At 38.9% G+C, this 4,540-nt stretch overlaps 1 long non-coding RNA gene across 1 annotated transcript in view; it reads right to left on the reverse strand.

Moving 5' to 3' along the window:
* Nucleotides 1–3,550, reverse strand: part of LOC118172369 — a 58,891-nt gene extending 55,341 nt beyond the window's left edge. Inside the window, exons 1-2 of the long non-coding RNA XR_004753668.1 lie at nt 3,374–3,550; nt 2,830–2,922 (exon numbers count right to left, since the gene is read on the reverse strand). This is a non-coding gene — a long non-coding RNA (uncharacterized LOC118172369). The remainder of the gene's footprint in view (nt 1–2,829; nt 2,923–3,373) is intronic.
* Nucleotides 3,551–4,540: the final 990 nt, after the last annotated feature.

A 4,540-nucleotide genomic window follows, 5' to 3' on the forward strand; every position in this document is an offset into this window, starting at 1 on the left:
CCCCCCCCCCCCCCCCCCCCCCCCCCCCCCCCCCCCGCCCCCGGGTTGTTTGTTTGTTTTCTTTTCCCAGTACATTTTCTCTGAGATTTGATTTTTACTGTTGACTCAACTTTTTATGGACCTGATTTTGCCTAAGAATGGAGAGCTTGAAGAGTGGAGGGGAAAGAATTATACCAACACGGTTTATCTGGACTCACTCATATATATTGTGCTTAACATCCTTTAATTAAGTTTAATTAAAGTGTATGATGAACATTGATCATTTTCACTCTTTTCGGTTTTCAAGAAAGTTATACATACTTAAAACTCACATCTCAGTTAAACATAAAAAAAATGTAAAGGAGGGGGAGAAGGGGGGCTGGGAAGCAGAGGAAAAAGATCCATAAGACTGAAAGGTGAAATAAAATGAAATGGCGTAGATATCTGCCAGCCAAAGAGTGCTATCTTCCTACTGGAGACTGTCCCTAGATGGATATAAAGAGTTCTCATCTGGTTTTCTTCAAGGCTGAGGCCAACAAATATGCCATATTATGCACGGAGTCCTTTTATGGCACAGACTATTGTCCACCGGAGACAGAGCAGACACCGCTAAGCAAACCTCACCTACAGCCACAGGCAAGAATCAAGCCCAAAGGGGATTCCTCTCTTGTCAAAAGCACGCTCCCTTTTCCAGCCTCAAAAAATATGTTTTCCCTGTCACTCAAAGTTCAGCCCTGCCAAAGCCCAAGAAATAGTCAGGCTTGAACTGTACAGGTAGATGAGAACATTCATCAGGAAAGGTTAAAATATTCCAGGATGGAAATAACCTACAGAAATTTCCTTAGAAATAAAACAACTGTGATGCTTTCAAGACCAAAATTATCCATTCTTTGCCTTATTTCTAATGCTGCCTGGACTGAAACCGTGACCGTTTTCTGTTTGTAGGTAACATAGGAAATAAAATGAGGAGAGGGTTGCTGTTAAGAGCAGCCTCAATTCCCCTATCTCTCTCCAGCAGGCTATGCCATGAATCAGGATATATTTTATTATTTTTATAGTCCTATACAATGATGTAACACTTACCCAAGTCCCTAGCAAGGTGATGCCGGGATCTAGATGCAGTCAAATCCTGGACAAGCTGGCAATTAAATGTGTTGTTTGAAATTCATGGTCTAATTCTCTGTCTCTATACTACTAAATTGACATTGTTCCACCTAAATTGCCAGCTAGGGATAATTGCAGCAGCACAGGAAAGCATCTGAGATGGGTGAAGAAAGCACAATAGTAAAGCTATCTGCAGCTGTCTCTCATCATTGGTGACATCCTACAGAATTAGTAGACAAACTATATTTTTAGAAGTCTGTGGTGAATGGAAGAGATTTCAGAATGAATAACAGATCTCAAGAGAGAATTTTTCTTTTCTTTTTTTTTTTCTTTCTTTCCTTTTTTTTTTTTTTTTAAGCAATTCCTCTCTTCCCTTTTGGTGAAGCATCAGCCTAAGCAGCAGTCTTCCCCAACAGCCAAGAATAACAGCAGTCTATGTAGCTGAACCATTTCAAGAGAGCTGTGCTATGCTCCACAAACTAATTCAATACGCCACACTATTACCATTGGCTGAAAGCCTCACAGTGAAATCTGGGAAGCTGAATACTCACCCAAGCCCAGATATCAATGATATTGATCATAGTAACATTTATACTGATTTTCAGTCAATTCCCATCCAATTCACCAGCTACCAATCTTCATCATGGTCTCAGACTCACTGCTCAAGATTTCAGAATTCACTGACTTTTGCTAATACTACTGCTAAGTCCATAAGCAAGCCAGTAAAGCTGTCCCACAAGAGTACAATTAAGTCTATAAATTAAAAGCACATATACTGAAAAAGTCTCATCATTAATCTGGACCCACCAGAACTTCAATATAAGCTGACCTGCATTTATTGGTTCTAGTGGGAATGGAAAAACAGCATGAATACACACACACTTCTGAAGCACTAGAGACAATAACAAAAAAAATAAAAAAAAAAAAAAGTGCTAGGGAAAAAAAAAGGAATTCTTCTGTGATCCTTATTTATTACATTTTTAATAGAAAGTCAGTGGAGGTCTTATCTGATGTCATTTGGTTTAGGTTCCATGGTATTTTTTGTATTTGACCAAATTCCCTTATCTTCTCATTGCTTGTGTTCTGCTCTGCCAGCATCCAACAAACTGATATACTTATCTTCAATTTTATAATAAAGTTTTAGCTTCCACAGGATAAAAAAAGAAATAGGGAGAGAGGGGAAAGGAAAATTGCATCTAAGATACTAAACATATCAGGCATGTGTGACTGTCAAGGAATCCAGCAGTTAACCTTGTTCTTACTATAGAAACTTAAATAGTTGAAAGACGTTTGACTCAGGCTCATGACTATTTTTCTTTTATTTAACTTCTTAGTTATTCCCATTTATATGGTCAAATTAAGATAACCATTATGATCTCAGGCACTACCCAGTGAATATTTTGAAGCAAGGTTGGTGATCATTACTTTTCTGTGATTGCAGTTAATAACTAAAGGTGAAAAGATAATTAGAAGCACCAATTCCTGAGGCAGGGAATATAAACCAAGGGCTAATGAGTAAGTTACTGTGTAAGTGTCCATTCCTCTTTGGAGCTTTATTTCCTGCTCTCTCATGCCATTCCCCTCTCCTACTTCTCAATGTTTCATGTTTGCTATATCACCTCAAGATTCATTCTCGTCATAACTCTACCTAGAGTGATCTGGAAATCACTACAAAAATCTGTCTCCTCTCCACACTTAATCTATTTGTTCATTTCTTCTCCTGATCTCTTGTTAAACCTGATTTACCTTTGTTTAGCGTTAGCATGTCTTCCCTTGGTTTTACTCCTTCTTCATGGTCCTATCTTAGATAGTCTGTTTCTTCTTCGTAGAAACCAAAGCCTGCAGAACAAACAGACATCCATCAATTACCCCTTTGCTCATCTAATTTATAACTGAGTTTTATTTGCTCAGACTTGAGGATAAAGGCAAAAATTTTTGATGTCTTTTGCTATAATTAAGCAAAAACAAAGGCGCAGAAAACAAAGATAACACACTAAAGAGATAGAACAGCACTGAGAATGAGAAATAATTCAAGAGCCAGCTCCCCAGCTGAAATAAATGAGTCCCATCAGCCAAAGTGGATCAACACCAATTTAAAGCATCTGAGAATCTGGCACAAACTTACCTTTATTTTGCTTTGATTAAAAACAAACAAACAAAAAACACTGTCAATAAAACTAGAAAACAATGAGTATGGACATAGTACATCAAGCTGGGCTGGGTCTGAAAAAGGAGAGCTAACTGGCTTATTATCTAGATGTTATACTTTGGCAAAATATGACAACTATACCTTTTCATTTCCCCAGTGGCCTCCAGGAGACTTAAGATTTAGTATCTTATAGAACACTTTAAGATTGAGAAACTTCTTCTTATGGTGTCTTATGAGTCCTGGAGGCTGTGAAAGCGATTACAATGCTTTATATTAACTTCTCTCAGCTTGCAAGAGATATGCTAGTGGACTGATACCAAAGTCTCCTCCTTGTCACTGATCTGCAGAAGTGGTACGTTGGAAACTACAAGCCCTTCCCTTTCAAGTCACAAAATGAGCTGTTTGCAACAACAGCTCTACATTCTTTCACAGCCCTGCCAAGTTCCAGGCCAAAAGTGTCAGCATTGCTACGGTTTCTGATCTTGTGCAGCCATCAGTTTAAAATGTGCAATTTCCATGCACATTTATTCTGGGCTCAGTGCAATTTCGATCCCCAGGACAGCCAAGGCATGGTGAGATCAAGTCTGCTTGCTCTCTTTTGAAGTCAGGTTGACTGGAAAATAAGAAATAAAAAAGAGAGAATAATAAAATAGGAGGGGAAAAAAAAAAAAAGTACTTGGATGTTTGACCATGTTTCCCTTTTCCCCACTTGACAGGATCTGGTAAAATCCATTGGAATATTTTGTTGTGGGGTAGTGGATGAAAGAACAAGCTGCCATGTCATGCCTTTTGAAAGGTTTGTATTGCCTGCACATCATTCAGCTGCCCTCAAAGGAAAGTGCATGTGATTTTTGGTATCTGAGTGAGCACACAATGAAAACAGATTCAGATCTCCCTAAGATTCCATAGATGTAGGTCCACATAGGAGACAATTTGCTGTGAGTCATCGAGAAAGGGGTGTCATGGCTCTGCTAGACACACTTGTTCTCTCTATATATTTCTCAATTTCAGCTTACAAAGGGAATATTAACAGGTACTTCGTGAAACCTTGTATTCTAAAGACTCACCTGGAGCCTGGCGTATCCTTCTCTGGCCAAAATGAGGTGGTTTGGGCAATTTAACTGATCTGCTCCTAACTGATCTGCAAGTATTACAACAATGCTGGTTTTGTCATATCTGAATGACAAAGATTTGGCCTGAAGTATTTATATTCCCTGACATAATATTTCACAAAATCATGGAGTTCTGGGAAGCAGAAACACCACCAGATGCCCTTGGTCAGTGCAGTGAACCACTCACAGTGCCTGT

This window comes from Oxyura jamaicensis, chromosome 10 (assembly GCF_011077185.1).
Source record: "Oxyura jamaicensis isolate SHBP4307 breed ruddy duck chromosome 10, BPBGC_Ojam_1.0, whole genome shotgun sequence".
Classification (NCBI taxonomy): domain Eukaryota; kingdom Metazoa; phylum Chordata; class Aves; order Anseriformes; family Anatidae; genus Oxyura; species Oxyura jamaicensis.